The sequence below is a fragment of the Otolemur garnettii genome, unplaced genomic scaffold, assembly GCF_000181295.1.
Source record: "Otolemur garnettii isolate 467f Iridium unplaced genomic scaffold, OtoGar3 scaffold00194, whole genome shotgun sequence".
Lineage (NCBI taxonomy): Eukaryota > Metazoa > Chordata > Mammalia > Primates > Galagidae > Otolemur > Otolemur garnettii.
This window is the reverse complement of record NW_003852589.1, coordinates 2,211,883-2,235,179: the sequence shown is the minus strand read 5'-3', so window position 1 is coordinate 2,235,179 and position 23,297 is coordinate 2,211,883.

Sequence of the window (23,297 nt, the reverse complement as noted above, 5' to 3'; positions counted from 1 at the left end):
TGTCCTGTGTCTCTGTGCCCGTGTCTCTGTGTCTCTGTGCCCGTGTCCTGTGTCTCTGTGCCTGTGTCTCTGTGTCTCTGTGCCCGTGTCCCGCGTCTCTGTGCACGTGTCTCTGTGTCTCTGTGCCCATGTCCTGTGTCTCTGCAGATATTGATATTATTTCATTTCATCTCTATAGTAATATACAAGCAAGGTGCCATTTCAGTTGTCATTGCACAAATGAAGAGGCTAAGTAACTTGCCTAAGCTTTAGGGGGAACCCTGGCCACTTGTGCTGCCATCCAAGCTTCCCCAAGGATCAGCAGCTGGGCAGGCCTGATGCAGCAGGATGCGTGAGGTCTGCTGCTGCTCTGCAGGAGAGACAGGAGGTGGGTGAGAGGGTGACGATGAGGCCACAGTGAAGCTGGGTTCCTCTGGACAGGCTTAGCTGGTGAGTAGCCTCCATGCGGTGTGTGCCTGCGCCACCTATCTGTTCAGGACACACATACTGTCCAGGCATTCTGTCCTGCTTAAAAAAAAAAGGATGGTTTCTTGCCAGCCTTTCTGTGGCGTGCAGCAACCACAATGGCACCCACGTATCCAGTACATGGTGTTTGCTGGTCTCTTATTCACGTTCCTCTTTAGAAGCAAGAGGGATGCTGAGTACTGGTTAGGTCTGCAGTAGCTGTGTGAGGCCAGAAGTTTTGTCAAATTTTCAAATATCTATCTACTTTAAGCCAGTCTCATCTAATTCATTTATCTTGCATAACATATCCCCAGATTATTCTTTAACTTGAACTGGTCCAGTATTAACAAAAACTGAAGTATTCGTGTGTGTTTCTGTATGTTGGATATGGTGGTTTTGGGCATCCCTGTCCTCAGGGAGGACTCAGTGGGTGAATTGGGAGAGCACCCTGTTTCTTTGGCTTTGGCCATGATGGCCTTGAAAGGTGGAGCATTGAGGATGCAGTGGGTTAGTGAGGACAGTGGATTACGTGTCAGTGATGACTTGACAACCTGCTCTGAGACCACAGACACTGTTTAGGCATTTCCAGGGCCCTGGAAGGCACATGACGGGAGGCAGAAAAAAGATCTTCTTTAAGGTGTCGAAGATTTTCCTTGCCATGTTATTTGCATGGAACTTTCTGTACCAATTTAAAAGGTAGAACAAACTGTAGAAGAGTGATTCTGTGTTTAAAAAGAAAAAATGCCAGGGGACCCACAAGACCTTCATGAGTCAGAGATGAGAGTTGAAACCAGGTTCCTGGGGGTCATGTGTGTGCCGGGACACAGCGGGTCTCTGACCTCCAGGGAAAGAGCGGGACAAGGGGCAGCAGCTGGGCTTTCCATCTCCAGGGAAGTCCCCGCTGCAGCTGAGGCCTGGAGTCCTTGGCTGAGTTTTCTTACTCTGTGACCCCTTCCCAGTGGGCAGCAGGCCTTCACGCCTGCCAGGTAGCATCAGGTGGAGACTGCCGGCCACTACATGCCCTGTCCACCTGGCTGCCAGTCTGTACTGAGGACAGACCTAGGCCCACTTGTGCAGAAAACAAGCAAACAGGCAAGGCCGAAGCTTTAAGGTAGCTTAAGAAGGATTTTAGTTAAAACATCACTCTTGGTTGAATACTTCCTTAGCAGTAAAGACCAGCACTTTTGTTTATAGACAGCCCACTTTTAGGTTTTCCATTCTGTGATGTCTCCCATCTGATGTTAGTGGACAGAGCAGGCCTTGTGGTAAGTTCTCGCCCTGAAGCATCGTAGCCTGACTATAGTGAATGTAACAAGAAGCCTTCCTGTATTTCCAAGTGTCAGGCTGGAAAACACAGGTGACATGCGTTCCTTCCTGGATCCGCTCTCTCCTTCCCCTCCTCCGTCTTCCCTCCCTCCCAGATCCCCCATCTCCCTTCTTTCTTCCCCTCATCCCTGTCCTCTTTAAATAGATTTCTCATATACACACATATGCTCTGTTCTGCCAGCCAGCTGCCCCTCTGTGAGACTCACAGGGAACCAGAGAGTCCCCGGGGCAGCTCCTTCACTCTCCTGTCTGGTGGTTCTCTCTGTGTGGTCTGTGGACCCCTGCACGTCCCCCAGAAGCTTGCAAGAGGCTCACGATGTCAAGATGATTTCCAAATAATAGTAAAACATGGTTTGCCTTTTCCCCCCGTGTTGACTGATGGTACAAGCAGTAATGATGCTGACCTGGCAACTTAGCTTTGATTGAGCCTATGGCATCAGGCTGTACTATTAATCACTGAATTTCTCACCACTTCTCAGTGTGAAGATAAATGCCAATTTCTCTTAGTAATACTCCTGGTGAAACAGTGAAAGTAGTTAATGCTATTAAATATCAACTCTTGAATAGGAGTAATGTTAATATTCTAAGTACTTGTGCTGCATATGATGGTGGTCTTGAAACAAAACCACCAATGTGCACAGTTGTTTGAGTTGCAAGCTCAACTAGCCACTTTTCCTACAAAAACCCATTTTTACCTAAAAGATTGACTTGAAGACTGTGTTTACTCAGACTTTGTTATTTGGCAGATACTTTCTTTCAAAAATGAAGAGTTGAAATGCAATCAGTGCAACCTAATTCTTTGAACCCTCAGTGAATCCCAAACAATAAAAAAAAAAAAAAATGCTGAGGCAAGACCACCACTTAAAGAAAACAATAGTATTTTCTGTCAATGATAAAAAGTGAGCTTTCAAGTCAACCTTAGAATTAGCTTGCTGTGTGAGTAACGCATGCTGCAGTAAATCATTCGTGAATAAAGGATTCATTTGGAGCAAAGGCTGGACCCATAGATTTCAGAGAAACACAGTAGAAATTTTTCACCAATGTCACTTCAGATCCCACGTCACCACTAGATTTTAAACAACTATCACTTGTCATGTTGTGGTATCAAAGAAGAATATCCTAGAATTATTTGAAAAAACTACTAAAATATCTTTTCTAAGCCCATTATCTGCCTGAGGCTTTATTTTCTTCATATGCTGCGACTAAAATAACAGCTCTTCTTTGTAGCCGCACCTGTCATACCCTTCAGCTTCGGATAAATGGAATCACGCTGGTATCTCTCTGCCTCCTCTTGTCCAGCATGTACTCTGAATACATCTGCAGTATTGTAGGTATCTGGAGTTCTTTCATATTCATTGCTTTATAGTATTTCAACATGTGAATATGCCCCTTTAAAAATCTTTCAGTATATTAAGGGGCACGAGTGTTTTTGGTTACGTGGATCACTTTTGTAATACTTGAGTTATGGGAACGTGCCACTTTTTAAATTCATGCTATTGGACAAGCATTCAGATTCTTTGCAGTTTTGGGGTTTTCATAATGCTGCCGTGAGCCCGAGTGTGAGTGTGGGTGAGTTTTCTCTGCACTATCACAAGGTTGCATCTGCCTCATGGAGGCTAATGGCTGCAGCGTCGTGCATGGGGATGCCAGACTGCTCTGCAGAGCGTCTATTCCCCCCACAGCAGAGTATGAGAGAGTTTTTCATTCCACATCCTTACCAAAACTTGGTTTTACAGACTTTAAAATTTCTGCTGCCATAGTGGATTTTTTTTCCCTGATAAGTATTGGAGTTTAGCACCTTTTAATACTGTTTGTTATAGCCCCACACTCGAAGGAATCTGATGTCTATCCAAGGTAGAATGCATAAATGGATGGTTGGGCACTGACCCAGCGAACACGACGCCGTGACAGTGTCGTGCGGAAAACTTTGTGCCTGTCTTTAAATGACTGAGTGTGTGTGCTCCCACTGAGGTGATGCCGAGGAACGAGACTGCCGGGTCACAGGATACTGGTAAGTTCAGCTTTGGTAAATGCTGCCAAGGAGTTCTCTGAGGTAGTTGTCCTAACTGACACTCCCATCAGCACAATTAACTTTCTGTGAATTTTATTTTGAGATACTTCACATGCACAGCAAAGTTTCAGGGATGTAGATATACACATCTGTACTCACACACGGGTAGGTATTTATATGTGAAACAGATGTTTTGGTGTGATATGTGTATATATGTATACATACGTATGAGGCAACATGTATATATATGAATATATGTTTGTATGTGTGTGTATAGATCTATCATTGTGGTTTTTTCCTGAGCTGTTTCAGACATCATACCTTTCTACCACATTGCTGCGCACTTGAGTGTATATTTCCTTTCGTGTGTGTGTGTGTGTGTGTGGAGGGGATGGCAATTTAGTATTATATAGAGAATCCCCTTATTCACTTGAGTCATTTTGCTAAGTTTTTTTTTTTTTTTTGAGACAGAGTCTTATTGTCACTCAAGCTAGAGTGCTGTGCTATGGCATCATAGCTCACAGCAACCTCAAACTCCTGGGCTCAAGCGATTCTCTTACCTCAGCCTCCTAGTATCTGGGACTAAAGGCAGCCACCGTGCCTGGCTAATTTTTCTACTTGTTAATAGAGATGGTGTTTCGCTCAGGCTGGTCTCAAGTAATCCACCTGCCTCATCCTCCCAGAAAGGATTATAGGCGTGAGCCACAGCACCCAGCCTTAGTGTATATTTCCTTTAAAAAGGCCATCCTCTTTCATATTCGCAGTACAATTACGAAAACCATCAAATTAACACGGATACAGTTCTGTTTTTCATGCTCCATATTCAGTTTTATCCATTCTCCCAATAATGTATTCTGTAGATAGTATTTTCCTGGTTCAAGCCAAGATCTTAACTGTCACATTACTGGTCCTTAGCTTTCCTCTATCTTTCTTGATTTTGGCATTTTTCAAGAATATTGTCCAGTTAATTTATAGAATGTCTCCCATTTTGAGTTTTCTTAATTATTAAAGTCACTGTATGTATTTTTAACAACCAGAGGAGTGGGAGTGATGCTCTATCCCTTCTAGCCCATGGTATGGAAAAGGCACAAGATGTTGATTTGTCCCGTCACTGGCGATGTTGACCTTGATCACTTGTTTATAGAGTGGCTAGATTTCTCCCTGTAAAATTAAGGAGAAAATAGTTTAATCAGTCGTTCATGAATTTCTAACTCCATTACTCTTCCTGTACTAGCCTTCTGTATGGAAGAGCTTTCTCTTCTTCTCCACTTACTGATTCACCCATTTATACGAACTTAGGAATCTTATTTTATCCAGTGGGTTATACACTGTTACTACCATTATTTATTTCGATGTTCAGATTGCCCTAGTTTTGGCTGAGGAGAGTCCCTTCACCTGGCTCTGTGTCCTTTAGATGTGGACCCATCATTACTTTAACGCTTCCTTCCTTTCTGGTGCAGTGAAGTATATTAGGATCAAATTTTGCATTCTTTGCTTTGCCCCTAAAATAAGCCTTTTCTTAGGAAGTCCTATTTCCTTTGCTGGAGAATGTTATTTAGAAATCAAAATGTGGGTGCTGGGTATGCCTATTGATTCTTGGTCTTGTCAGACGAATAAACATATGTCTGTTTGAAAAATGGGAATTCATAGTGATACTTTCAACCCTGGTTCACTACCTTTTCTAGATTTGTTACTCCTTTTACCAGAATTAAGACAGTTTGCTTTCAATAGCTGTAATGTATTTACTCATTTGTTCACATCTAAAATACACAGAGAGTGGTGTCAGGATTATTATCAGATACCAAAGTAAAAACAGAAAACAAAACAACTAGGGTTCAATGTTTTTATAATAGTATTTTTAGTTATATTTTACATGTATGAAATGTACATTGTAAGGGCACAATTCAATAAATTTGGTCAAATGCATATACCCATGTCAGTGGCACTCTTATCAAGGTATAGAATTTCCCTTCCCCCTAGAAAGTTTCACTGTGCCTTGTTCCAGTCAGTACCTTTCAAAGGCAATCATTTTTCTTTTTGTTGTAGTTGTAGTTGTCATTGTTGTTTGGCAGGTCCGTGCAGGTTCAAACCTACCAGCTCCGGTGTACGTGGCCAGTGCCCTAGCTGCTGAGCTACATACAGGCGCTGAGCAGCAATTGTTTTTCTAAAAGCTTTTTAGAATATGTTCATTTTGCCAAATCTAAAATTTCATGTGAGAAGAACCTGCAGCTTGATTGCCCTTGTTTCCAGCTTCTGTGAGATCCATTGTATTCATACTTTGTTCTTTATTGTTGAATAGTAAGGATTTCATTGTAAAAAAAAAAAAAAATACACCACAGTCAGTTACCCATTCTCTTGGTGATGGGCATTTGGGCTCTTTTCAGTTTTTATGTTTTATGCTACTGTTTTATGCTACTGTCAGTAAAGCTGCTCATTTTTGTGTAGAAACATTTTCATTTCTCTTGCACGAATGCCTGGAAATGGACCCCCAGGATCACAGGATGTGGCTTAGTTTTATAGAAAACTATCAATCTGTTTCCAAGTGAGTCGGGTCATCTCTGTGTCCCTCCAGCAATGTGAGAGTTACGGACGCCCCGTATCTTATCCACTTGATGTCGTCAGACTTTTATAGCCGTTCTAGTGACATCTCTTTGTGGTTGTCATTTCCATCCTCCTGATGGCTAATGATGTTGAGTATCTTTTATGCACTTTCTGGCCATTTTTATATCTTCCTTTGAAGTTGCTATTCCAAACTTTTGCCTATTTTTTAAAAATTGTGTTATTTTCTGTTATTTTCATAGAAGTTTCTTATAAAGGCTGGAAATAAGTCATGTTTCAAGTATATGCCTTGTGAATAATTTAGCCAAGTCTGTGATTTACCTGTTTTCCAAATGGAACTTTTTGGTGAGTTGAAGTTTTTATATTTTGGTAAAGTCTAAGATACACATTCTGTTTTTGATTTATTTTAATTTAATTTTCTAACGCTCTATTAATAGGATATAAAAATGCAATTTTTTTCTCTTGTCACTCTTGTTAGATGTTTACAATCATATTTACCTTTTCAGAGAACAAAATTTTGATTTGTTAATAATGTTCTTTATTGTTTTTTCTTTATTTTCTATTCCACTGACTTCGCCTCTTTATTTTTCCCTCCTTGTATTTATTTCAAGGATCTGTGAAACATACATAAGACTTTCTTGTAAGTGCTGCATGTATTCAGTGCTCTAAATTTCCCTGAAAGGACAGTTTAGCTGCTTGGCCAAACTTTTGTTATGTTTTTATTATCTTCACGTTTCTTCACTTCCCCTCAGACTCGTGAGTTATTTACCTGTGGCTTATTCAGTTTCCAAATACATACGTGGGATTCTGTTTTGATATATTATTGTTTTGTTTTGTTTTTTTCTGAAGCAGAGTCTTACTATGTCAGCCTCGGTAGAGTGCTATGCCATCATAGCTCACAGCAACCTCAAATTCTTGGACATAAGCGATTCTCTTGCCTAAGCCTCCCAAGTAGCTAGGACTACAGGCGTCTGCCACAACACCCAGCTATTTTTCGAGAAGGGGTCTTGCTCTTGCTCAGGCTGGTCTTGAACTCCTAAGCTCACCCACCTCGAACTCCTAAAGTGCCAGGATTACAGGTGTGAGCCACCCTGCCCTGCCCTGATATATTATTGTTAATGATTGCCAGTTTAATTCCATTGTTGTTGTCAGAGGACTAATTCTATGTTATCTCAGTGTTTTGAATTTTATTGAAATGTGTTTTGGGGCTTAGCATATGGCCTGTCCACCAAGATACAAAGGCTTTTTTTGTACTTGACAAGAATTTATATTCTGTAGTTTTAAGGTCGAGTATTCCATGAATGACAATTAGATTATATTTGTTGATGGCATTGTTCCGATTTTCTGTATGTGTACTGGGTTATTTTTCTGCTCCTCCTCTCCCCTCCATCCTCTCCTTTCCCTCCCCTTCCTCCTCTTTTTTTAACCTCCTTGTTCTAGCAATTCCTTGAGAACCTTGAGAAGGAGACATTAAGATCATCTGTTGTGGTTATGGATTAGCCTCCATTTCCTTTTTAGTCGATTGTTATGTTTTACGTTACATGTTTGGGGGTTTTATATGTATTCTGAAGTTGTATATTTATCGTTGTCGTGTCATTGTGTTTTCATCACAATGAAATGTTTACCTCTGGCAATACCATTTTTCCTGGAGTCCACGTCGTCTGATGGTAACACATACAGCCCCGCTTTCCTATGCTCACAGTTTGCGTAGTATGTATGTTTTCACCCTGTTACTTTTAAGCTACCCATGTCTTTATATTTAAAGTGAGTCTCCTGTAGATAGAAGATAGCTGGGTCTCTGACTTAATGGAAATGATTGTTCTGATGTGTAATATGGAAGGAATATTCTACAGTTTAGCCACGAACACTTATTTAAATAATGTACATGTTTAAATTTAGTTTTGTTTTACTGTGGTAGGGAAAGCTTTAACATTTTATAAATAAATGTTTGTGCCAGGTTTTTTCTTTTTAAGGAATCATGTATCAATACTTCCATCTCTATCTAGTTTTTAGGGTTTATAAAATCTCAGACGAATGTCAAGTTTTTAAAGTGCTTTTTGTGCATGTGTGTATTGAAACACGACGATTTGATTTTTTTCTTTAATCTTTTGATGTGGAGAATTTTATAATGTTAAACCATCCTTGTGTTCCTGTGATAAACCCGAGTTTGCCATGATGTATTATATAATAACTGTAGATAATCAATATTCGTGACTGAGATTGACCTGTAATTTTCTTTCTTTTCCTCCGCTTACTATCCATTGTCAGATTTTCATACCAAGATTATGTGCTAGCTTCATAACATGACCTGAGCACTGGACCCGCTGCTTCCCCATTCTGGATTAGACTGGAAGACTAAATTTCTTAGTTTCTTGAAAAAACCATCTACCTTTTTGTAGAAAACAACATTTATCTGTTGATTTAATTTGTTCAGTGGGTTACAGGGCTACAGAGGTTTTCTATTATTTTAAGTCAATTTTACTAAGTTTTATTTTTCTAGGAATTTTTCCATTTCATTCATATTTGCTGATTTATTTGCATGGTATTTTTAGAAGTTATAATAGTTTTATTTTTCATAAAACCAATGGTTGGTTTTGTTGATCCCAGATACTGTATGTTTTCCATTTTATTTCTCTTTGATATTTATCATTGTTTTCCTTCTAATTTATATGTATTTATTTGCTATTTTTTCTGACTTATTGAAATGGATACTTGGCTCCTAAATTTTTGGTCCTTTCTATTTTTTTATAGTATATATACATTTATTTAAAGTAGTAATATTTTCTCTACCTGTTTGTTATCTTTATTATATCCCAAAATTTTGGTAAAAATGTCTTATTATCATTTAGTTTAAAATATTTCACTATTTCAATTGTGATTTGTTCTTTCACTCTTGGGTTATTTATAGTATTTTATTTTACATGGTGGCGTTTTCTCTGTCTTTATTTTACTTACACTTTTGAACAGTTAACTATGGAAAATACTGCATATCTGTAAACAGAATAGTATGAGGAATGCATATGTACTCATGGTGGCGTTTTCTCTGTCTTTATTTTACTTACACTTTTGAACAGTTAACTATGGAAAATACTGCATATCTGTAAACAGAATAGTATGAGGAATGCATATGTACTCATCACCCAGCTATGACCAATCTTGTTTTGCTATACCCTTGCCCACTGCAACAATATAACCTTTGCTTCCCCCCAGATCCTGTGGGTTATTTAGCAGTATGTGTTAAATCTTTGAATCCTATGGGGATTTGCTAGTTACCTTTCTAATTTAACAGTATAATGATGGGAGAACATGGTCTGTATGATTACATCCATTGAAATTTTTTAATGATGTACTTTATGGACCCAAAAATGATAAATGTTTTATAAATGTTCCATATATACTAAAGGCATTTTGGGAGTATAATTCTATACGTCCTTTTAGGTAAAGTTGTCAATAGTACATTCAAATCTGTGTCCCACTTTTAGTTTGTCTGATTTAATCATTATGAAATAATTCTCTTCCTCACTAGTAAATGCTTTTTACCTGAAAGCCTATTCCATCTGACGGTGGTATAGCAACAAGTTTTCTGTTGGTTATAATTCCCATACTGCATTTCTTACCTTTTAGTGTTACCCTTTCTGTATCTCTATATTTTAATGTCTTTTATAAACAGTGATAGTTCAATTTTGTATTCAGTCTGCCAATTTATTGCTTTTAACTGGAGTGTCTGTTTTTTTACATTTAATTTAATTAGTGGCACAGTTAGGTCACCTCTATCCATTTCCTCTTATACTTTCTACGTGTGTCACACCTTCTGGGGTATTTTCCCCCTTTTCATTTATTGCCTTCTTTCGGATTCTTTTTAAGATCAATTTTCCAAAGTACGTTGAGAATTTGACCACTCCGTAACACTCCCTGCCTGCCATCCTGCCCAGACCGTGAGCCTCCTTCCTCTGGAGAAGGCAGTGGCCTCCTGACTCATCTCCCCGCCTCTCTCCTTCCTCCCACCTCCTCCTCCCCCCACCATCTGCTCACTGAGCCGCAGGCAGGCAGGCGGAGAGAGCCTGGGGAGCTGTGTGCATCTTCCTGCCTCTTGAGCCACAGCTCAAGCCTGCAGCAACTCCTGGTTTCAACTGAGGGAAAGCTGTGACCGTCAGGGCCTGCACCTCAGCTTGGCCTGCACCTCTGCTCCAGGCACTGCTGACTCTCTGTCCCCCTGGAGCCTGCAACCCTGGGCCTCAGCCACAGGCTCCTGCCCGACTGGCTCACCCCCTGCACTCTGTACTCCAGAGTCACTTTCTCAGGAAGGCCTGCTCCCACCATCCCATTTAACATGTGCCCACACAACCTGGGCCTCTTCCACTCCCTGCCCTCCTCTGTGCCCTCTTGAGCATAGCAGCCTCTGACAGCCCCTATGGTATCATTTGTTGGTTTGTCTGTCTCCATTGAAAAAGCAGCCTCTCAGGGGGAGTTTCTGACTCTTCTGCTCACTGATACATTACCCCAATCTCAGCAGGGCCTGGCCCACAGTGTCACAGATGTTGGAAAGGTAGGGTGAAGGAGGGCGGAGATTGCACTTTTTTTCCTTTGTGGTTTGTTGAAAGTTTTATGCTCTGGGTCTGTTTTTTTTAACACTGCTATAGAAACAACAGCATGTTATTTAACTTAACCATGTCTGAAGTTAGCCAACACAGTTCTTTTCCTCCTGTATCTTTCAGTGATCTGTGAATACTTCTTAAATACTCCGTTCACTTTACTTTTATTTTATTTTTGAGGCAGGGGTGGGGGTTGGGGTGGGGTACACAGGGACAGCTGAGAGCTGTTCAGTTGTTCTTGATAAACTGAGTCCAGTATTTTCTCTATTAGGCTGGATGCAATTGCGTTTCTGAAAGATACAGGACCTGAAATTGTATCTTTATAGAAATCAGCCAACATGCAAGTAAGTGTTTGTGGAGTCTCTACACTGGCTTCACACACTCAGGGGCACGAGAGCCTTCAGCAAGGAGTGTAGCATAAAAATACCTGGGGTGCTTATAAAAACACATCCCCCCAGATTCCCTGTTGTCTGGTCCAGGCTGCTCCCCAGGAGCACATTCTAGGCCCCCACCAAGTGGACAGCTTCTCTGACACTGCAACACCCCAGCTGGCCCTAGGCCTCTGCACTCATCTCTGACCTGACCCCATGGGTATGCACAGTATTTGAGGGAGTACCAGCCTCCGTGTGGGAATACCCTACTTTAAGGGAACCTAGTAGGTATAAATGAATGTTTAAAATCCTCATCTGAAGAATAATTTGAATAGTCTTAAAGATTGGGAAGGCTGCCACTAAGCATCTCCACAACCTGGGGCTGAGTGCAACTGTGGGAAGGACGCAGGTCAGGGATAGTCCGGGAACACCCACCTGCTGCTTCTCCTGAGTGCCGTGAGGCTGCAGTTCCCAGATCTGCCAGTACCGTCCCAGGAAACATACGTATTCTGGGTTAGGGTTTTTGGCAGGCTAGATTTCAGGACTATACACACCAGAGGGGGATGTTCAGAGGGGCAGTGCGTGTGTACAGGTGGTAACAGGCCTGACCAGTGCATGGTCACTGGTCCTCCCTTCCTCTTAGGAGGAAGCTGATGTAGCAGAGAACCCTCCTGTATTGTTGAAGTTAGGGAATCACTCTATCAGAATGCCTCTAGGATCCTCCGAGGGGGTGCAGGCAGCTGCTCTGTCTCCTGGACCACCTTTGCTGGTCTGGTAACATTGGCCGTGGTGGGAGCTGAAGTTCCTCCCTCCCTTCTGTCCTGACTTAATCCACACTGGGGTGTCCATCAAATTCTGTAACTGGCATCTCTTTTGCGTTGGGATGCCAGTTACAGAGCTGGAGGAGAAACCTCCCCGGCCGCCGTGGCCAGGGTGGAATCCTCACCATTCGTCCTGAATGCCCACGACTCCCCCTCCTCCTTTTATATCCGTTCACCTCCAAGCCCAAGTAGTTCCTCTGTGGCTCTGTCTTGAGTGGCTCCTACTTAACCCCTCTCATCCCCCTCTTTGGAATTCTTTCATTTCATTTCCTTGGCAAAATTTCCTCACCTTCACAAAAATGCTCTCAATTAATTTTTATCACAAAAGTATTGACATTTTTATAACCAGTGAAACAATGAAAAGAAGTTTAAAAGTGTTGATAAAGCCAGGTTATACTTCGCTTCACCAGGCTAAGATATTTATGCACAAATTACCAGTTACATCTGTACATTGATGAATACGTACTTTAAAAAATATATGTTTTTTACAGCCATATGTCTGTGATTCCCTACATGTTATTCTGAGACATCCCTTTGCCAGTAAACTATACAGGATGTATGTCCTTCTGGATCAGCAAATCAAATCTATTTATCAAATTTATTCTTATCTCTGCACATCCAGCTTTTCCAGCTGTTCCCTGTTGAGAAGCAGTCTGATTTTCTCCATTTCCTGCCACTTAAAAAATTCCTTTTTAAGAATTTTAAATTTTTTTATTTCAGCTTAGTATGAGGGTGTAGACAATGAGGTTATGTTGTTTGGAGTTTGTTAAGTCCAAGTTGTAGCTGAGCCCTTCACCCAGGAGGTGTGCCGTGCACCCCACGTTGTGCCCATTAGTAGAGAGCTTGCCATTAAACACTTTCTAATGCACTGTTACTTTTACTTCTTTAAGATGTATTTCTTAAAATGGGACCACTGAGCCAACAAGTTCTTGTTGTAGTTTGAATTTGAATCGTTATTTCTAGATTGCTTTTTTTTATTTTTATTAAACCATATTTGTGCACATTAATACTATCATGGGATACAATATACAATACCATATACAATTTGAAATACTTTCATCCAGGAAAGCTATAATCCAATTATAGTCTAGATTGCTTTTTTAAAAGGGTATAGAAATTGGCATCTTTACGAAGAAAGCAGAGGGTTCACCATTGTCCCTGTGACCCTGGATGTCGTCCCCAGGTTTGTTGCCAGTTTTTGTGAAATGATATCTCATTGGCAATCTGGACTGTTTTTTCATGACGACTGTTCAGATTGAACACTTTTTTATGCATTACTGGCCATCTCAATTTCATTTTCTGTAAACTGCCATTCATGTCTTTATTTTTATTTTATTTATTTTTTTATTTTTTGAGACAGAGTCTCACTTTGTCACCCTGGGTAGAGTGCCATGGCATCACAGCTCACAGCAACCTCTATCTCCTGGGCTTAGGCGATTCTCTTGCCTCAGCCTCCCAAGTAGCTTGGACTACAGGTGCCTGCCACAACACCCAGCTATTTTTTGGTTGTAATTGTCATTGTTGTTTGGCAGGCCTGGGCTAGATTCGAACCTGCCAGCTCTGGTGTATGCTGCTGGCGCCCCGGCTGCTGAGCTACAGGCATCAAGCCAATCATTCATGTAGCTTTATGATGACACAAGCTCCCCTTCCTAAGCTATTTTGTTCTACAGATTTCTTTGTTGTTCTTAGAAATGCATAAGTAGATTTAAAGAGCTTAGGACAGTGCTTCTTTTTTGTTTTCTCCTAACTTTATTTTATCTTACTTAGATCTTTAAATGTTTAACTGTGGAAAATATTAAGCATTGAGGCTGAGCAGAGAGGCTCATGACTGTAATCTTAGCATTCTTAGAGGGCAAGGGAGGAGGATTGCTTGAGGTCAGTAGTTACAAGCAACAGCAAGACCCTGTCTCTACTAAAGATAGAAAAATTAGCTGGACATGATAGTGGGCACCTGTAGTCCCAGCTACTTGGGAGGCTGGGATAGGAGGATCACTTGAACCCAGGAGTTTGAGGTCGCTGTGAGCTATGATGACAGAGTGAGACCCTATCTCAAAGCAAAACTCTATAAATGTATACAGAGTAATATGCAAAATCCCATTTGTCCATTACCCGGCTTCTATAATGATCAAGTTTGACCAATCCTGGGAGAATTTTTGTACCCTGACCCATTGGGGGTATAGCTGTAAGTACACAAACCTTCACTGGTTTCACTACACTGCTACTGTTCTTATCAGTTATTTCCTTCATTCTTGAAAGTAATTGTATTCACTACCAAAAATATATAACACTAGAATTCTGACATGGCATTCCAGTTTTGTGTTCTTTTTGGAAAAAAATTTAAATGTTTGTGATGACAGTGTTTCCCCGATGGAACGTGGTTGGCTTCTCCCCTTGTCCTACCTCTGTGCTGTCCTCAGGCATCCTCTGAGACTCATGACCTGCATGGCTGGCTGGTATCTCCTCTTCCCTTCTGATTTTATTTCTTCTGTGTATGGCTGAGACTTGAATCCTGAGTTCTTTTTCTGCTGTACTTGCTTTGTGAGAGTACTCAGACAGCATCCTGTGTATAGGTGACTTCCAAGGTGACAGTTCTAGCCATGACTTCATTTATTCATAAGTATTTGTGGAGCATTCATTAATGTCCCTGTGCAAGGGAGGCTCTGGACAGACAGTGGTGAACAATCCAGATGTCATCTCTGCTCCCTAATTGAGCCGAGGCCACCCTCGGGGTGGAGAGGAGGAGGTTGACCTGGTCTTGAGGCAGTCAGGGAGGCCTCCTGGAGGAAGACGTGTTTGGTAAAGCTGAACTCAGAAGGGCCTATGGGAATTAGCCAGGCAGAAGAGCAGGAATGTTTGAGGGGAGGAGGTATAAGGTGGGAACAGCATTCAGAATCCTGCAGGCTCCCTGAGATGAGTGGCCCATGATGAGTCTGTTGAAGGTGGCAGAGGGGGATCAAAACAGCCAGAAAGGGCCAGACTCCAGGAAGTAGGGATGGCAGACGTCCTCGTCGTTGCCATCATCTGGTGAGACCCACTGTGGGCTGGGCTCTAGTCTGAGCCCATTGTGTTTGTCTCATTTCACCCTCACAACAACCCAGTGAAACAAGACATAAGGCAGGTGGAGCCCAGCGAGGCTCCAGCTTGGCCAGCCAGATAGCGGGATCGTAAGTCAGCACTGAAGCTCGGACTCCAGAACCCCCCAGGATGCACTTAGACACTGAGGAAGAGCTTTTTGCAGGAGGCTGGTAGAGTTTCACTCTGCATGTTTTAGCTGCTGAGTTGGGGAGCAATTAGAGATTGAAGCAGTGGTTGAGGGGAGGACACGAGGGATGCATTTGGGGTAAGATTTATCCCCTAACGAAACCTGTAGGCTAACACCCAAAGGCAAGTGTAACTAGCAAGGGAGGACGTAACACCAAAGCCAAGAAACTTAACGGGAATATTCTGTGAGGAAAAGCTCAGGGAGACATATTTAGAAGCAGGGAATGGACAGAATGACAAAAGTCAGCCGTCAGACTAAACCCGGCTTCACTAATGCAGCCTTGTCACACAGTGTGTAATGAAGGTGTCAGATGCAATTGGGAGAGCCACCTTTATAAAGGAACTTGTGATGAATATGCTTGTTTGATATGGTGCAGGATGTCCAACCTGTGACCTGCAGGTCACATGTGGATTTTTGTGAGGACATTTTTGGTTTATCTGTGGCATTGGAAATCACAAAAGGTATGCATGGAAAATTTTTTTTAATTAATTAGCTTTCATTAGCGTTTGTGTCTTTATTGTGTGGCCCAATTCCTCTTCTTCCAGTGTGTGGCAAAGAAAAAATAAAAAGATTGGACGCCCCTGCTAGTTGAAATCTGCAGTGTGACTTTTCCAGGTAAATGAAGTGGGCTTCTCCTCCAAGAACAACTTTTTGTTTATTTTAGGTGTATGTTAGGGACAGCTTTCTGATGCGATCGTATGTTTCAGTAGCTAATTAAGCTGAAGTCATGTAACTAAATGACTCCTTTCCTCACTTGAGGTGTAAAACATGGTGTAATTAACAGCATGTTTAACTAGGAGGCTGGACTGTGCCCGGCTCTCCCCAGGCCAGGAATCTCTCAAAGCCTCCTTTTCCTCACAGTTGCTTTCAGCTGAGCAGGGCAGAGAGGCTCCCAGCTCCACACAGGTGGCCGGGACAGGAGCAGCCCCTCTGACCACAGTGGAACATACCTGCTGGGTCCCTGCTGTTTAACACATTCCGTGGACTGCAGGAGCTGTGTTTGCATGAGACAGTAAAGGAAATGGACAGAGAAAATTGGGGCCATGGAGTGTGAGAGGTACTGAGAGGATGGTTCTTCTGGTTTTGATGCGATTATAAAATCCAAGTGGAAATCCCAGGGAGACAGCAGAGAGTGGTGCGAGCCGTGTGCTCTCCGGCCCCAGCCTGAGCTCCTCCCCATTGGCATTCTGCTCCCTAAGGGACTCAGGCAGGTTCCAGATGCGTTATTAAAAGAGGGATGTCATGATTATGGCCTTACATTTTCAATGAGAATAACTTCCTAGATTAGTCTCTTTTAAAATAGACTTTGTTTTGAGACCAGCCTGAGCAAGAGTGAGACCCCATCTCTACTAAATATGGTAACGTTAGCAGGCGTAGTGGGCACCTGTAGTTCCAGCTACTGGGGAGGCTGGAATAGGAGGATTGCTTAAGCCCAGAAGTTTGAGGTTGCTGTGAGATGTGACACCCCAGCACTCTACCCAGGGGAACAGAGTGAGACCCTGTCTAAAATGAGTAAATTAAAAATAAAAATAAAAATATTTAAATAGGCTTTCTTTCTTAGAACAGTTTTAGGCTCACAGCAAAATGGAGAGTGAGGTGCAGAGATTTCCCACTGCTCCCTTCCCCCCCACAAGCGTAGCCTCCTCAGTTATCAGCACCCCCCAGCAGAGGCACATTTGTTACAAGTGATGATGACTCTCCATTGACACATCGTCGTCCCCCAGAGTCCGTGGTTTACATCTGCAGCCCCGACCCCAGGGCTGAGGATAGGCACTGATCCGTGGACTGTGGACTGTGAGGCCCCAGGCCGCATAGCAGGAGGTGAGGGAGGGGCAGCCAGTGAAGCTTCCTCTGTGTTTACAGCCACTCCTGCTGCGGGTGTCACTGCCCAAGCTCTGACTCCCATCAGATGAGCAGTTGATTCTCATAGGAGATCAACCCTTCTGTAAACTGCATCTGCGAGGGACCCAGATTGGATGCTCCTTATGAGAATCTAACACCTGATGGCTGAGGTGGAGACACAGTATGCTTGAGTCATCCTGCAACCATCTCACACTTGCTTCCCCCATCCATGGAAAACTTGTTTTCCATGAAACTGTTCCTGCTGCCAAAAGGTTGGGGACCACTGGTTAACATCACAGTTCACTGCTGGCCTTGTACCTTCTATGGATAATGACGACATGTATCTACCACTGTAATCTCAGCAGAGTCTGGCTTCACTGACCTAAAAATCCTCCTCACGCCACCTATTTACCCCTCCCTCCACCAGTCCCTGGCAATACTCATGTTTTTCCTGTCTCCATGGTTTTGCCTTTTCGAGAATCTCATATAGTTGGAATCATACAACAGGCAGCCTTTTCAGAGTAGTTTCTTTCACTTAGTGACCTGCATTTAAGTTTCCTTCATGTCTTTCGATGGTTCGATAGCTCATTTTTCCTTGTAGCACTGAAAATACTCCATTGTGTGGAATATTTATTTCTAAAACTTGGTTTTTACTTGCTGAAGGACATCTCAGCTGCTTCTAAGGTTTGGTGATTATGAATAAAGCTGCTATGAACATCCGTGTGCTTCAACTTTCTGCAGATAGAAAAAACTGTGGAGATGTAAAAAGAGATGTCTCTTTCGAGAAGGGTAAAATGTACATGATCCAACAGCATTTAACTTAAACCTCAAACTGTAGCAAGATCAAAACTGCTAAAGCAATTTCTGGGGACTGAGCCATAGCTTGTCCAAATTATGCCATAAATGCATTATCCCTGTACTTTGTTGCTGACCCCACTGAAACCAGAGAAAGCATTTCAACTGGTAGGGACAGAGAGGGACCTTGGATCCAGTCCTCAGTTTATTTTATACACTTACTTTTATTCTTTTTTTTTTTTTTGAGACGGAGCCTCAAGCTATCCCCCTGGGTAGAGTGCTGTGGCATCAGGCTCACAGCAACCTCCAACTCCTGGGCTCAAGCAAGTCTCCTGCCTCAGCCTCCCAAGTAGCTGGGACTACAGGCGCCCGCCACAACGCCTGGCCATTTTTTGGTTGCAGCCATCATTGTTGTTTGGTGGGCCCGGGCTGGGGATTCGAACCCGCCACCTTAGGTGTATGTGGCTGGCGCCTTAGCCGCTTGAGCCACAGGCGCCGAGCCTACTTTTATTCTTTATTTCATTTGACATCTCAGCGGCTTGACCAACATTCTACCAAATTCTTCTCCAGGAGAAAACACCTGAGTCTGAGCTTGAACTGCCCATTGTCCTCCCTGCCCCTCTTTCATCACCCCACCACTGCCCTCCCAGTAGACCCATGGGGCTTGCTCTGCCTTGGCTGTGGGCTCAGTGCTCTGGGGATGGCAGCAATCCTGTGATTGCTTCCATGTTGGAGAACACCAAGCTTTAGGAAGTCTGATGATCCTGCCTAAGATCACACAGTTAGGAGTTAGTGGCCTTGGCATTTAGTGCAGGTCTCCTTTGCCCAAGCCTGTTCTTTGTCAAGCCTTCACAGCAGCAGATGTGTGGGTGCTCCAGGGCATGCTCCAGAAAACAAAATCCACCACAGACAACAGAAGAAAGAACTGAGTTTGAACTGAAAGGCCAGCTGGAAGGTTGAAAATCTTACGGCCAAACATATAGGGCGTATTCGAAGCCTTGGATGTGGAGGGATGAACTCTGTCTATCAAGGCACAACAGAGGTCCAGAGCAAGGCTGATGGAGGAGGGAGTGAGCCAGTGTTAAAGGTGGTGGAAGCAGCTGCCAGGGAGAAGAGAATAAGAGTAAAATAACCTAAAGGAAGGCGAGAGCTTTAAGTGCAGGAGTTCATCTCACTCTCCATGGGCTGCTATGACAGCGTGTCATAGACTGGCTGGTTTAAACAACAGACATTCATTTCTTACAGTTCTGGAGTTGGGGAGGTCTCAAAGTCAGAGTGCAGCATGGTTGGGTTCTGGTGAGGGCTCTCTTCCTCATTTGCAGAAAGCCGCCTTCTTGCTGTGTCCTCACATAGAAGAGAGAGAGGGAGAGGAAGCAAGCTGTGTCCTGGCTCCTCCTGTAAAGGCACTGATCTCTTTCTTGAGGGCTTTACCCTCATGACCTGATTACCTCCCAAAGGCATCATCACCTTGGGCGTTAGGGTTTCAGTGTGTGAATTTGAGGTTGGGGGAACATAAACATGCAGTCTGTAGCATGGATCATTAGTAGTACCTGGAAGAGGAAAGGAAAAATAAAGCATAAATGAGACCCAGTGGGAGAAATATGGGTAGAAGACAAATGGCAGAGGGGGACAGAGCAGATGTGGAAGGTAAGTCGAGACATCTGACAGTGAATGGAGGCTGTGCCTGCAGGATGGGGAGGCCTTGGGCTCCAGGACGGTGTGAGTTATGCTTATGGAAAGGTGCAGGTGACCTCCAGGGAGGCATGTGAACAAGTTCCCACTAGGAGCATGAGCTATATGGGAGACAGGGGATTGAAGTCTAAAAGTGGGAAGTGAAAATAATACCCAATTTTAGCTGCATTTTTCCCCAGGTGCCCTTGAAAGTAAACTGGGTATGAGATTTGTTATCTTGTTTTAACTTTAAAATGAAAATCAGTTAAAGGACCACACTCAATAACCACCTTTTTCGATACTCTGCATTCCAGCTTCTGTTGTAAGATGACTGACTGTGCCTGCAGCCAAGCTGCCCGTCATTGAACTCACAGTCTTGTTATCTTTTCTTTCTCATGACAGTCAATGTCAGAGTTAAGATACAGACCATGCCTAGTAGTCCACACTTGTTTTGCTGGTTTATGGGGCATCATAATTACAACTACAAACTTCAGTTATTTGTTTAAAAAACAGATACAGTAGTCCCCATTATCCATGGGGGATAGGTTCTAAGACCCAGCCATCATGGGTGCCTGAAACTAAAGATAATACCAAACCCTATGTATACTGAGTTTTTCCCCCATATGTATATACCTATGTTAAAGTGACAATAATTAAAAATAAAACAATAATAGCTGAATAGTATTCCATGGTATACTTACACTATGGTTTATTAATCCAATCATGTGTTGATAGGTGCTTGGGTTGATTCCATGTCTTAGCGATTGTGAGTTGAGCTGTGATGAACATTTTAGTGCAAATGTCTTTATGGAAGAACATTCTTACTAAAGTATCATGAAAATGGAAAAGCAAGTATCCAACATACTCAATACTAATATGAGAGCAATAGATAAATAACTACACACCCTCGTGAGTAAAAAAACATAATTCAAGTGGTAGAGACGGGGAGGGGGAGGACAGGTCAGCTCTCACCTCATACAGCACAACCCCTTGGGTGAAGGGCTCAACTACAACTTGAACTTTGCCTAACAAATGCGAACAATGTTATCTAATCATTTTTATCCTCAAATTAATCTGAAATTTTAAAAAAATGAAACAATTTTATAAAAATAGGCTAAAATAAAAGTTATGTGAATGTGGTTTCCCTCACTGCCACCATGTGCCGTACTCACCTATTTTTGGACCGTGGTTGACCATGAGTAACCAAAACCATGAAAAGTGAAACCCCAGAGAAGGGGGAATACTGTATACTTGTTTTTTGTTTGTGCATACCTGGGACTTTCTAGGTGTTCTTCCAACTGATGGATCTCCACCGGAGATTAGTGTCTGTGGTCCATCTCTGCCTGGAATTCACAGGACAATGAGGGACAGAGATGTTAACACACACACATGCACAGACTCGCAGTGAATGTGGAACACAGTAAAGGGGAAAGGCAGGTCTGTGACGAAACACGGGTGGGCCTTCATTTAGATCATTTCCCCAAGGAAGCCTTTGAGCCTGAGTCAGGCTTCCTTCAGGATGTGTTCGAGTCCTAAAGGACAGAATGCAGGCCAGGAGGAGGAGCCCTGAAGGGGTGAAGGCAGCTGGCCCAGGCAGCGGTGGCATAGTGAAGAAGGACAGTGGTGTTCCGCAAGGTGGGAGCTGAGCACCGGCTTCCCAGATCACTGAAAGGAGCGTCTGTTTCATCCCTTGTGTAATAGGATGCCACTGTAGAATTGAAGGTGAGGGAAAGGCGTGCTCTGATTTAAGAGGTCATGCAGGTGGCTAGGTGGTGAGTGGATTGGGCAGGGTTGAAGAGCAGAGGGAGGGAGCTCTTATCTCAGCTGCTCCCTGCTGTGTACTGGGGCGCCGGCAGAAGTGCGGGTGGGAGGAAAAGCAGCCTTGGTGCTACCTGAAGGAAGACGTCACCAAGTTACTGGTGGGTCACAACCAGAGCAGGCAGGCCAAGAAGGACTCCTGGGACCCCGGCTTGGTCAGTTAAGGGGGGGGAAGAACTGTTTACTAAATTTGGGAGAATTGGAGGAGAGGTGGATTCATCAGGAGAGCAGGGAGCATTTTTAGCCTCCTCATGTCTGTGGTAACTGTGAGATACCTAAGCAGAGATGCCACGTGGCTCGTTGGGTCTATACAGAGAGTTTGGGGCTGGAACTAGAAGTCTGGGAATTGCTGTCACTGGGATGATACTTAAAGACATGGCTACTGACAGCTTCATCTGGGGAGAAAGCATTAAGTGAGCATGAGAGAGCTCAAAGTGGAACCCTCGGAAGCCGTGCCTTCTTCATGTCAGATAGCTACGGAAGGGCCAGCAGGAAGACTGCAGAGGGGCAGCTGGGAAGTAGCAGAAAACAACAGGAGAACGCGATGTTATGGAGTCAGAGAGGAGAATGTTCAAGGAAGAGAGCATCAGAGCCAGTGACACTGCTCAGAGATCTAATAACGTGAGGGATGAAACCCCAGGTGCCTGGAAACATGGCTGTCCTGTGGATCAGCTACTGGTTTTGGAGGAATGGCCAAAGCTGGAGCCAGTTGGCATCAAGTTGAAGAATGAATGAGAGGGTGAGTCAAGGCAATCTTCTTCTGGAATGTGAGACTCAGTGCATTGAGGAGGTGGTTTCTCACAAGTCAGTCTCTAAATACAATCCACATCCCTCAATTTCAACGTGGCTTTTCATGTAACTTGACAAACTAATTCTGAAATACCTGTGTAATAGTAAAGGTGTAAGTAGCTGAGGCAAAAGTGAAAAGAAGAAGAAGAAAGGTAGATGGAGGTATCAACATTTTAAATTAGTAGCAAGTACAATGTGTGGTGAGACAGATGACACAGAGGAAGCTGGAGACCCAGCAAACAGACCTAGGACAAGGCATGAACTTGTATGAAACAGAGGCAGCCTGGCAAGTTATGTGGGAAGGGTGAGAAAGGTTATGGGGGGGGGGGAGACGAGCCCCCAGAGTATGGTGAGCCCAGGTGGGAGGTTACGCACGGTCAGCTGTGCTGAGATGACGGAGTGATGGACGGAGCCTGGGGGGGCAGAGCATCTTAGAGGAGCGTGCGTGGTCGGATGTAGCACCTGCTCCTGCAGGCTGCACAGGACGGTGAGGCCCTGACCCAGGCCCCTGGCCTGCTTGGCTCCCTCTTAGTTGGCTTCACTATTCTAATTATGAGTCACAATAAGTTAGATGGAAATGGAAGTAAAGATTTCAGATTTCTCCAGTGCATCGTCAGGCCAAGTATGTTTTACTGTTGTTGTTTTGCTGTTTTTCACCTTGAATTCAGGTTGCATGTCCTAGAAATTGGCTGATGAAAGTTTAATCCTCCTCTTGCAAACTCTTGACAAAGACATCCTTGGCATCACTTTCAGCATTGAAATCTCCATTGGAATCCGCTCTTGGCTGGGGGTGCATGAATCATTGTAGCCATTAAAACCCCAGTGACGCCGCCTAAGGACTTCAGTGTCCTACTGTGAGCAGGGTGATCAAGGGCATATGTCTTGGAAAAAGGGGCTGACTTCGATTCTGACTCTTGCTTCTTAAAAGGGAAGCATTGAGAATGTTGTTAATGGAGCATGATGGTTTCTTTAGTGTTTGCATTTTCCATCTGATGC